At 41.4% G+C, this 13,429-nt stretch overlaps 1 long non-coding RNA gene across 4 annotated transcripts in view; it reads right to left on the bottom strand.

Annotated features, from left to right (window-relative positions):
• LOC149984018 (uncharacterized) overlaps positions 1–13,429 on the bottom strand; it is a 156,758-nt gene that overhangs the window by 18,345 nt on the left and 124,984 nt on the right. The gene's annotated exons all lie outside the window — the stretch shown is intronic.

Raw genomic sequence — 13,429 nt, forward strand, 5'->3', positions numbered from 1 at the left:
AAGATTGACTTGAGAGAAAATACCTTATTTAGAGGCTGGGTTAGGGGCATGGAGGGAACTGGTAAAAAAAAAAAAGTATTTCCTGATGAAAATAAGGTGAAGGAGAAGATGAAGTCGAAAAAAGTTTCTGTGCTCTGTGTTTTCCAATAGCCGCCCATTCCCTATTCCATGTCCCCATCACCAGTGTTCCTATTCAGTAATATGGCCCATTTGTCCTGGCTGCTGGTCCTGTCACCGTGTCATCGGCCAAGGGTATCCCAGGATGTCCTTCTTTCCCCTCCGCTTGTCATGCTGGGTGCCTGGTTATGGTTATGTGTATGTGCGTGTTTGGCAGACAATGGTTATTGCGTGTGGAGATGGGATCTACCAAGATGAGGGACTGAAAATCTAATCTGCTGTCAATTTGATACAGCGCAGGGCTCTTTGCATTCATATCTTAACACCCACACATTCTGCTGAGGTGGGAGAGGGGAATACACACACACACAAACACACATATATATACACACACACACAAAACCGCATGCAAGAACGCACACGCACGCATACACACACACACAGACGGACACATACTGCCGAGATGCATAAAGTTAATAGCCAGCTAGCGCCAAACAGTGATGTGGAAAAGGGGGTTGCAGGAAAGAGAGAGAGATATGTGTAAAATAAATGGGTGAAAGGAGACAGGAACAAATGCGGAATTGTCCCCTTTTGTACTGTGGACATCTTTTCTATCACCATTCTGACCGGTACCTATCCGGCCATAACAGCCCACATATTAGAAACAGACCTTAACATGATGATGATGGCCCTGATGATGATGGGGACAAAAACGATGATGGTTGTGGATATGATGGCTTACATCTCTATCCCCGCAAGGCTGTAAATCGCACGCAGTAAAATTACTCAAGTAAAAGTGAAAGTCACCCAGTAAAATACGACTTGAGTAAAAGTCTAAAAGTATTTGATTTTAAATATACTTACGTTTCAGAAGTAAATGTGATTAAACATATATACTTAAGTATCAAAAGTAAAAGTATAAATCATTTCAAATTCCTTATCTTAGGCAAACCAGACATCAATATTTTCTTGTTTCTTAAATTTACACATAGTCAGGGTCACACTCCAACACTCAGACATCATTTACAAATGAAGTTAGTCTGCCAAATCAGAGGCAGTAGGGATGAGCAGGGATGTTCTCTTGATAAGTGAGTGAATTGGACCATTTTCCTGTCCTGCTAAGCATTCAAAATGTAAAGAGTACTTTTGGGTGTCAGGGAAAATGTATGGAGTAAAAAGTACATTATTTTCTTTCGGAATGTAGTAGTGTAAAAGCAAAAGTTGTCAAAATATAAATGGTAAAGTAAAGTACAGATACCCCCAAAACTACTTAAGTAGTACTTTAAAGTATTATTTTACTTAAGTATATTATATTACTTAAGTACTTTAACCACTAATCGCATGGCAGAGAGCCCCAGTGATTGGCTGGAGCTTTCTTTCTGATCCCACAATGCACATTGATTGAGGTGCAATAGATCCATCGCCCCCCACCTCCACCCCCCCTCCATCTCATCATGCCCCCAATTCTATAAACTCCTATCAAGGTGAGTGAGTGTGACAGGACTACTCTGTAAAAAAACATGGCCCTTTGGCTTAGCCTAAAAAAAATGGTGTCAACTGGTTACAACTAAATGGTTTTCTCGATTGCAAAAAACCCTGGCATTTCTCAAAACGAAATATATGATTCAATGCCAACAGTTAGGAGCAAGGTGGGGGCTGGGCTTGGCCCGCTACAGTGGTGCTCGTCACTACCGTGGTGCTTAAATAGCTTAAACAAACTCCGGCCCAATGAACTTGGCCCTCTCCATGTTCATTCATTAGTCCAGCTCGAGTAAGCACAACATTTGAATGGGTCTCTTTAGGAGATTGTTCAATGGCATTCTGATGCTACATGAGCGTATCTTACCATCTCTTCCTGTGAACACCTCTTCCATGCATCCCATCTTCCACGTAAACTCAGCAACAAAAAAAACGTCCTCTCACTGTCAACTGCGTTTACTTTCAGCAAACTTAACATGTGTAAATATTTGTATGAACATAACAAGATTCAACAACTGAGACATAAACTGAAGAAGTTCCACAGACACATGACTAACAGAAATGGAATAATGTGTCCCTGAACAAAGGGGGGATCAAAATCAAAAGTAACAGTCAGTATCTGGTGTGGCCACCAGCTGCATTACGTACTGCAGGGCATCTCCTCCTCATGGACTGCACCAGATTTGCCAGTTCTTGCTGTGAGATGTTACCCCACTCTTCCACCAAGGTACCTGCAAGTTCCCAGACATTTCTGGGGGGAATGGCCCTAGCTAGCCCTCACCCTCTGATCCAACAGGTCCCAGACGTGTTCAATGGGATTGAGATCTGTGCTCTTCACTGGCTTTGGCAGAACACTGACATTCCTGTCTTGCAGGATATCACACACAGGATGAGCCTGCAGGAAGGGTACCACATGAGGGAGGAGGATGTCTTCCCTGTAACGCACAGTGTTGAGATTGCCTGCAATGGCAACAAGCTCAGTCCGATGATGCTGTGACACACCGCCCCAGACCACGACGGACCCTCCACCTCTAAACCGATCCCGCTCCAGAGTACAGGCCTCGGTGTAATGCTCAATAACATCTTTGGTCTGACAGACATTTACGTCACAACCAGAATGCATTGCATGATGTCAACAAATATGGCTCCACACATAGCTGACAATTATCTTAGCATTAGCTCATCACAATCAGTGTAACCTTCAAAAATGTATTTTACACACATATGTGTCAATTGGAATCTATGTAAGAATCAGAATGCATGATTTGTCACCAGTACTTGAAAACATAAATAACACAGTAAATAGTTTTTGCGTAAAAGGCACATGACAGCCCACTTGGAGTTTGCCCGAAAGACACCTAAAGGACACTGACCATGAGAAACAAGATTCTCTGGTCTGATGAAACCAAGATTGAACTCTTTGGCCTGAATGCCAAGCATCACTTCTGGAGGAAACCTGGCACCATCCCTACGGTGAAGCATGGTGCTGGCAGCATCATGCTGTGGGGATCTTTTTCAGTGGCAGGGACTGGGACACTAGTCAGGATCAAGGGAAAGATGAACGGAGCAAAGTACAGAGATCCTTAATGGAAAACTACTGCAGAGCGCTCTGGACCTCAGACTGGGGTGAAGGTTCACCTTCCAACAGGACAACGACCCTAAGCACACAGCCAAGACAAAGCAGGAGTGGCTTTGCGACAAGTCACTTTTTTTTTTCTTTTTTTTTTACATTTGCAAAGATTTCTAAAAAAACGTTTTTACTTTACTTTGTCATTATGGGATATTGTGTGTATATTGATGAGGGGAAAAAACAATTTAATACATTTTATAATAAGGCTGTAATGTAACAAAATGTGGAAAAAGTCAATGAGTCTACTACTACTACTGTATATACTTTCCATATGCACTGTATAAAAAGGCTATGTGTGAACACTTGCACTTTCTTTCAACATGGAGCAGGATAGACAACAAGGGAGCAGAAGATATCAAAGAGCTCCTGGAAAAGAGACCTGTCAGGGAGGTCAGCATGGGCCCCATCAGAGGTCAATGAGGTGGGCATGGGCCTCATCAAAGAGGTCAAAGAGTTGAGCAAGGCCTTGTCAAAGAGGTGGAAATGGGCCCCGTTAAAGAGGTGGAAATGGGCCCTGTTAAAGAGGTGACATCAGGGAGAGGGAGGCAGGGATTAGTTCACGGTAGGGAACTGTTGAGTCTAATGAAGTCCGGGCCATTGTCGTTGACCATGTGGTAAACAGAGGCCTTACCATGTCAGAGGCTGCCAGATATGTTCACCCCAATCTGAAAAGATCAACCGTCAATTCGATCATGACAACATTTTGCCAAGAAAACAGCTGCAGGATATGCACTATGCTTTACCATTACATTTACACTAAGTTACATATTATAATTCATGTAAATTCACAAAACATGTTAAAGTATCCTTACTGTGTGATATATTGACAGTATACTCTGTTCTACCCTTAGAATTGACAGAATGGTTGTGGCTGGGACGTGTGCTGATCGACCAGCAGGAGTGGACAGTGGTGGAAATGGTGAAGGCCAGGAATAACATACGGCTGGCTGTCCATAATGAAGCAGGGCATTGAGGAGAACGATGACACCTTTGTCAGTGTGGCATTCAACAGCCTACCAACAATCGCCCGCCTTTTGAAGAGGCACCAGGTATCTATAAAACACATTTACCATGTGCCTTTTGAGAGAAACGACAACCGCGGGAAACAACTGCGGGCCGAGTATGTTCAGGTACAGCACTATATACTGTATTACTGTTACTGTTTGAAGCACATATTGGAACTATACTGTAAAAATAACTAACCAGATTATATTTTTAGAGGATGATGGTGCATGATGCTGCTGTGCACCAACAAGAGTATCTTTGTTGATGAAGCGGGCTTCAACCTGGCCAAAACTCGGTGCCGTGGGCGGAACCTCATCGGTCAACGGTCGACCGTCCAAGTGCCTGGACAACGTGGGGATAACATCTCCCGGTGGGCAGATATCTCTGAAGATGGTGTGGTAGGATGTATGCCATAATTTGGATCGTACAACGCTGCCCACCTCATTGTGTTTCTTAATGAAATTGAACAGGCCTGTCAAGGTGAAGAGGTCACATATGTCATTGTGTGGGACAATGGCAGGTTCCACCATGCTAAGGTGGGTCAGGCATGGTTTCGGGCCCATTCCCGATTCATGATCCTATACCTGACCCTTACTCTCTTTTCCTCAATTCGATTGAGGATTGTTTTTCAGCATGGGGTTTGAAGGTGTACGATCGCGATCCCCATGAGCGTGCCAGCCTCCTTCTGGCCATGGATCAGGCATGTAAAGACGTCAATGAAGACCAATGACAAGCTTGGATTCCCCATGCCAAAAGGTTTTTCCTGCAGTGCATGAACAATGAGGACATTCACTGTGATGTGGATGCGAATTTATGGCCAAATCTTCAAGACAGGCTTGATGCAAATGAATGCGTGCTAAACATTACGAATTATTTAAATTGATTTAATTTGTTTCATTTCATTTATTCTATTTGATTACAGACAGTACACCTACTTTGAAATTATATTTGAAAAATTAAAAAACATTTTTTAGCATGAATGATTGTAGAGGAAGTCTTCATTGATCACACCTTTGATTACACATTGGATAGATATGATGGAAATAATAGATTTTCTGTACGTTTGTTGGGTAATGTAAGTGTATTGCCTAATGTGAAAACCGTGTAATATACTGTAATTCACAGTACTGTACACATTACTTTCAGCACCTCCAAGGGTGATTTTTGTTTCTATTGGATTAGAAGGATTAGCGACTAAATTGAAAAGATATCAGTATGTTGCGTTTATTAAACCAATGTTCTCATTACATTTCACAACAAGCGTATATTTTGAATCAATGGTTGTCAGGTGAGAGATGTTTACAATACAAATGAATGAACAATGACAGGTTTTGAATGAAAGACTGGTTGTGACCAGTTTGGAGTTTTGTACTAAGAGTTGTGAAAAAGTATCACATACTTGTGAAAATAGAACCAAAGCAATAAAAATAAAAACTGTAAACAAATTCTCTTTCTCTGAGGAATTGTATTAGTGTGAAATAATATTTCCCCATTTTTTTTTAGCATACTATAAATATATAGCTCTTCTAAATAGTATTTATTTTATACAGACATTATTTATCTTCATCAAGGGTGTCAATCATTTCGGACCCGTGTGTGTGTGTGTGTGTGTGTGTGTGTGTGTAACCATGCTCATGCATGTGTGGGGAGCTGAAACAAATGTGAATGTAATAAAATCAGTTATAGATAAAGAAGCATATTATATCTGCGGGACTCCATTTAGAGGGACAGTATAATTCATGACTTTCCCAATGAGATAACCTCAGATCTTTGAACGAGTAATGTTATAAATCAAAATGAATTGCATCGGGGTAACATCAATAGACAGGCATGATTTCATTTATGTGCATTCCAAATGCATTTTGGGAGATTTCCGAGGTGCCATATCTAATGCAAATGAAACGATAAAAAACACCACAAGGAAATTGAGGAAAAATAATGACTTTTTTTATTGCAACAATGTGTTCCTGTTGTGTTCGTATGACTGTGTGTGTGTGTTAGGGAGGGGGAATACATGTATTCATGTATGTGTAAGTGTGTCATTCTTGTGTAAGTGTGTCGTTATTGTGTGCGTGTGTGCACGTGTGAGCACGTGTATTCATATATGTGTGTGGATCTGTGTTAGCTTCTAAATGTGTGAATGCAGTATGAGCAGGATCTCGACAATATGGTTATGTAGCATTCTGTATAATTTGTGTAGTTTATGTTTATGTTCTGGGACTAGTGGTTAGAGCATTGGACCAGTAACCGAGAGGTTGCTGGATCAAATCCCTGAGCTGACAAAGTAAAGATTTGTCGTTCTTCCCCTGAACAAGGCAGTTAACCCGCTGTTCCCCGTTAGGCCGTCATTGTAAATTAGAATTTGTTTTTAACTGGTTTGCCTAGTTAAATAAAAAATGGTGTTTGTGTGTGACTCACAACATGTAGTGTTTGTGAGAGTAGGAGCCCTTTCTTTGTTCAGCCTCCCTTCAGCGATGAGCGAGTGAGTGAGCAAGCGTGGGAGAGAGAGAAAATGAGCACACAAGCAAGAGAGAGATCTGTGCAGCACAGGAGGGGACAAAGGAATGCAGAAGAAAAACTGTGCAGGAGAAATATGAGATTAGGCCAGTACTGAACCCTGGACAATTGGCTAGCACAACACATTCACTACATTACCCTTAGCTCTCTGTCACGTTGATTAATCTAGTGTCGCTGTTGAATTTCTACTCATCTTGATTGTATCCCTACTGGGTTGATTTGTCTCCTGTTGCAGTGGCTGTTAGTATAGCAGGTCACAGTAGTTGCGGTTTAATATGAGAGTGTAGAAAATAATGATCATACATCTTTATGGTCTTCTCCAGTTCTCAGAAAATACACTTTTGTGTGTGTGTGTGTGTGTGTGTGTGTGTGTGTGTGTGTGTGTGTGTGGTGTGTGCATTATTTCATTTGACCCAGGCTTCTCCTAATGTCTAATAGGTTGACTTCATGATTGGGAGATAGGCATAGCTAATTGGGTATCTGGGCAGTAGCCTGTGACATATCTGCTCATTAGTGGAGTACTGAGGGCAATGCCCCAAATATGTCAGCTTCTATGATCACTGAGCCAAAGGGATGCTCATCTGCAGAGAGAGAGAGAATCTGCTGAGAGAGAGAGAGAGAGAGAGAGAGAGAGAGAATAAAAAGTCCAGGTAAAAAGTTTGAGAATACCCGTCTCACAATTTACAATGCCAAATACACACCAGAACTGATTTTCTAAGAGGTGTTGAGTGTTCCTAAGTGGTCCAGCCTCAGTCCTAACTTAAATTTGCAGGATGGGGCAGTGATTCCAGATGTTCTATGGCATGTTGTAGGCTAAATGCAAACATTAAAGTGTGACAGTGTGAAATAGGAATTTGTCCTACAAATCTTTTGTCTCTGAACAGTTGTCGTGTTTTGTATCTTCCCTCTGTATCTCTATCTAATACTAGTTGCATTTACTAAATTGTTGTTTGTATTTGGAAAGTAGGCTACCATTTTAACATTTTGTCAGGCCTGGTCTGTACTAAATCTTATTGAGAGAGGTTACCTACATTTTGAAATAGTCTCTGAATAGTTGTTTGCATTTTACATTGTTACAGAAGTAAGTACTTCTTGTGGGTTTTGAAATACTTTCTGAATATTGTCTTCTGATCACATTTTCAATATTTGTATTTATTTAGATGTAAATAATATTTATTTTTAAGTATAATATATTACACTTCATACATTTTGAGTAATTTTGTCAAATTTACTACAATTTAAATACTCTAGGGTTTTTTGTTGTGTTGAGTGTAAATTGTTTATTTGATAGTGAGCATGTGAGTGGCAAAGCAATTCACTTTTTGTCCTGAATACAAAGTGTTATTTTTGGGGCAAATCCAGTAAAACACATTGCTGAGTACCACTCTCTGTATTTTCAAGAATAGTGGAGGCTGCATCATGTTATGGGCATGCTTTCCACTAAACACTGGCAGATGAATTCACCTTTCAGCAGGACAATAACCTACAACACAAGGCCGAATCTACACTGGAGTTGCTTACCAAGAAGACAATGAATGCTTCTGATTGGCCGAGTTACAGTTTTGACTTAAATCTGCTTACAAATTTATGGTAAGACTTGAAAATGGTTGTCTACAATGATCAACAACCAATTTGAGGTATTTTGAAAATAATAATGGGCAAATATTGTACAATCCAGAAATGCAAAGCTCGCAGAGACATACCCAGAATGTCCCTCAGCTGTAATCGCTGCCAACGGTGATTCTAGCATGTTGACACAAGGTTGTGAATAGTTATGCCAATGAGACATTTCTATATTTAATTTCAATATATTTGCAAAAAATTGTGGGGTTATTGTGTAGATGGGTGAGAAAAAATCAATTTGGAATTCAGGCTGTAACAAAACAAAATGTGGAATAAGTCAAGGGATATGAATACTTTCTGAAGGCACTGTGTCTATCTGTGGTCTGTTGGATGGGCCAACAGATCAAATTATCCCTTGACATTATTGTCCAAGTACAGTACTGTACACCGAAGCTCAAGTACTGCAGTGTCCACATGCTGAACATTATAGAATAAGTCAACAGCCTTTTTGTCACGATCGTTTAAAGATGGATTGGACCAAGGTGCAGCATGGTAGGCGTACATTTTTATTTCATTTTAAATGAGACCGAAAAAACCCCACAATACTAAAACGAATGGAAAGCTATATGCAGTGCCGAAAGCAACTACACACAAACAAGATCTCACAATCTAAGGTGGGAAAAAAGGCTGCCTAAGTATGATCCCCAATTAGAGACAACGATAAACAGCTGCCTCTGATTGGGAACCATACTAGGCCAACAAAGAAATAGAAACATAGATTTGCCCACCCAAGTCACACCCTGACCTAACCAAATAGAGAATAAACAAGGCTCTCTAAGGTCAGGGCATGACACTTTTGGGACACTATCAGTGAGTGGACAGTCATTTTTATGAAACGTATCATGTTTTCTATTGTGGTACAGAATCTCTACGACGAGAGCTGTGTTGTGTTGCGGCTGCGGGTTAAGCAGAGGACAAAGGTAAAGCACAACACAAAAGGCAGCAGGTAAACTTCAACATACCTCTAATAACTAGCGTGTTTCCCTCCTCCTGTTGTTTCTGGCCCCAACGGGTCTCATACTGGTGTGGATCTAATACAACATGATCTGGGTGAGAGTCCGAATGAAAGTCTTTTACAGCAGGGAAGACAGGAGCGAAGGAAGATGAGAGAAAGAGAAGACGAAGAGAGAGGAAGGGTGTGTAGAGGGGGTTGCCGTGCGGTGTTCAGTGTGTTAGGCTCAGATGATGAGAGCTGAAGTTATCGCTGGTAATGAGCAGGAGGGTGTCGGAGCTGTGAGAGAATGTCTGTGTGTTTGCGTGTGCTTGTGAATCCTATTTGTGTCAAAAATTGTTTTTGAACATGTCTTTTTGCAAGGCTCGGGTTTGTGTATGCGTGTGTGTGTGCATGAAGGGCCCTAGTTAGAGGCTACAGCAGCTTCCAGGCTCGTATCCATGTGTGTCAGTGTGAATGATGAAAGATGAAGCATGTGCATCTGGGGAAAATATACCAAAGAAGAAAGACAAACTATAAAGACAGTTTAATGACACACCTCAGTGAGCCGGTTATACTTAGGGGGAGAGTACACACACACTATATTTGTCCTACTTCACACAAGTGTGTACTTGTGTGAATTGGAAATGTTATTTTCTTGTTATATCCTAACTCCCCCTGAGATACCCTTGGCAAGAAGGGTCACAGCCAGGGTCAGCCATTATTTACAGCGTCCGTGGAGCAATTGGGGTTACGTGCATTGATCAAGGGCACGCGGCAGATTTTTCACCTTGTCAGATTCGAACCAGCAGCTTTTCAGTTACTGGACCAATGCTCTTACCTCGAGGCCATCTGCCGTGTGTGTGTACATCTGTTCAGTATACATGTATCTCTGTGTGTGATTACGTTCACGTATTTTTTAGTACAGTACATTTGTAGCAGGCAATTAGACATTATGATAGTACAAGGTTATACATGCTTTATGGATGCAACATTCAAAGCAAGCGTTGCCTAATATTGGTACTATGAATGACCCTTTGAGTGGAGAAAACTAGCCCCCACTCTGTCCTAGATTGCGTCCAAAATGGCACTCTATTCTCTATATAGGGCACTACTTTTGACTTTTCACCAGAGCCCTATGGGTCCCGGTCAAAAGTAGTGTACTATGGAGGGAATAGGATGCCATTTTGGTCAGAGCGTCTCTCTAGTCTAAAGCCTTAGTTCCCAGTGCCAGACACAGTCTGCCAGACTCAGTCCTGACACATGCTGGGGAGACATATGTTCCTGATGGGAGGGGAGGGGAGGGGAGGGGAACACTACACACAGCTTATCTAGCCACCCACTCCCTTTCTCCTTCAAAACACACACAACGCTAACCACATTTCTGATTTTGCTTTATTATAAGTACTGTGCACAAGTGATTTTGTCATTCTCAGTATGGTGGCAGGTTGTATGGTAAGATCATATGGTCTGTGCTGTATGTGCTGTACTGTAATACAATAGGCATGATACCATCATGTCGCCAGGCTTTTCTCTGAACCAGTTATGTTTATCCTATATGTCCTGCTAGAGCTGTGTTCGAATACCCATACTAACATACTGTATACTACATACTTAATGAGTATATTCTACATACTATAAGGTGATTATAGTATACTGTAAATGAACAGTATCATTTCAGTTGAGTGTACTTGTGCTTCTCTTGTCTACGAGAAGTTGATGCTGTTGCTATGCAACTTCTTGCTAGCTTTACTTAACTTAACTTTTTGCTAGCTAACAAATGACTAGTTAGATATCTTACGACTTCATTAACAATATCCAAGCTAAGAGTGACGTGAATAATCAAGTCAATAAACTTTGGGTAGTTAGTTAGAAAGCATATAGTTAATATACTGGCAAGTTCGATGTATTAGTAGCCAACTAACATTAACTTAGGTAGCTAGCTAACATACCGGTACATACAAGCAACGGCTGTAATGATATGCTATGTGGTTCGTAAGGCTAGCTTAGCTAACAAATTGTCAGCTAACATCAGTGATAGTGTGCAATGCTTGCACACTTCATATTTTGGCAAACTTAGTACGACATCTGGGAAGTTTTAGCATACTAACTATATCCATACTATTACCAATAAGCATACTACATACTCAATTTATGTCACAAATAGTACAGTTAGTAGAAGTATTTGAACAGACATGGAACAGGACAAGAACAGCGTCAGAACTGGGTAATACACAGACGTAAGACAGTTAATGCAGAAGCAGTGGACGGAGCTTGTGAACAGATATAGGGGAGGTAATTAGAAAACCCTTTCGCAATTATGTTAGCACAGCTGAAAACTGTTGTCCTGATTAAAGAAGCAATAAAACTGGCCTTCTTTAGGCTAGTTGAGGATCTGGAGCATCAGCATTTGTGGGTTTGATTACAGGCTGAAAATGGGCAGTAACAAAGACTTTCTTCTGAAATTCGTCAGTCTAGAAATTGCCAAGAAACTGAAGATCTCATACAACGTTGTGTACTACTCCCTTCACAGAACAGCACAAACGGTCTCTAACCAGAATAGAAATAGGAGTGGGAGGCCCAGGTGCACAACTGGGCAAGAGGACAAGTACATTGGAGTGTCTAGTTTGAGAAACAGACGCCTCACAAGTCCTCAACTGGCAGTTGGCGCTGTTAAATTATTCCATAATTGCGAAAGCTTCATTAAATAATACCTGCAAAACACCAGTCGCCACTTCTGTACTTGTCCTCTTGCTCAGTTGTGCACTGGGGCCTCCCACTCAGTTCAGGAGATGGCAGGGTGAATGTGACACTGACTCCACACACAGGTTCCTGTCTGTGCCCGACCTTTCACAGTTGCCATGGTGATGGTGGTTTGATTCAAACAGGCCTGTGATGCTGTGTGGTGGTTCTTCTGATTGAGTTAATTAGAGAGACTAGCTTCAGAACAGTCAGGCTACATGTCATGAGAGCAAGTCAGCCAGAGAGGAGGTTATGAACAGATGTAGTTCCTTGATACATCCGGTGGGTTAACTGTCTTGTTCAGGGCCAGAACAACAGACTTTTACCTTGTCAGCTCGGGGATTCGATCTAGCAACCTTTCAGTTACTGGCCCAACGCTCTAACCACTAGACTACCTGCCGCCCCAAAGTATATATATATATATCCCAATTGCCCATTTCTGAGGTTCGTCATGGGTTTTTATTAGGTTATTGTGGGGATAGACACCGCCTCATCACTCTGTATTGTTGTTAATGCAGTCCATCACAGAGGATCCTGCTCTGCTCTGGGATACAGGGACATAGAGACATTAGAGCAGAAATGTTAACCTGAACCCCAAGACTTCAGTATGATCTAGTACACTTTATTTCCTGACATCCACAAATTACTCTCGACAATGAAGCCTTTGTGCAGCAAGACAAGGCAACATTGAGACAATAGGATTGAGGAGTACATGAAGTGTAGGCAACCTGAGTCAAGTTGATAACGTTCACTTTGCAAAGTTGTACTTCTCTTATCTGCTGTCAAACATGCATGCAAACCCACACGCACACACGCGCACCACATATACATATACATATACACACACATACACGCACACACTGATCATCTGCATGTCTACAAGTCTCCTTAAGTGATGGTGTCACTTCACAGAGGGAGCGACCAAATTTCACATTGGAAGTGCTGAGACATGTTTTTGATGCTGCGTACTGCATTTTTAAGTCATTTTGATTGTTAATATGAAAGTTTAGTTAGAACCGTATAAGACAAAAAGATGAGTCTATGAATTACCCTGAAATGACACCACCATGACTAAACAGCTGCTTTCTCTTGATTAAATCTTCCTTCTATCTCTCATTCCCGTATATTGATTCCTGTCACTTTGTCTTTGCATGTGGACGACGTGGTATTCTAAGTGCTATTATGCTGTTACCACACATTGGGCACGGATGAATGACAGTGGTGAACTTTGCTCTCCATCTCATGGCCAAAATGCTGACCCTCCATAATCAGGATATACAGTATCTAATGACACTAAACGTGTGAGGCCCTCCACTGCAGATACTGATGATATGGGCACAAGCCACACACACACAAGCCACACACACACACACACACATGATAAT

Source organism: Oncorhynchus mykiss, chromosome 4 (assembly GCF_057628025.1).
Source record: "Oncorhynchus mykiss isolate SJ-2025 chromosome 4, ASM5762802v1, whole genome shotgun sequence".
NCBI lineage: Eukaryota > Metazoa > Chordata > Actinopteri > Salmoniformes > Salmonidae > Oncorhynchus > Oncorhynchus mykiss.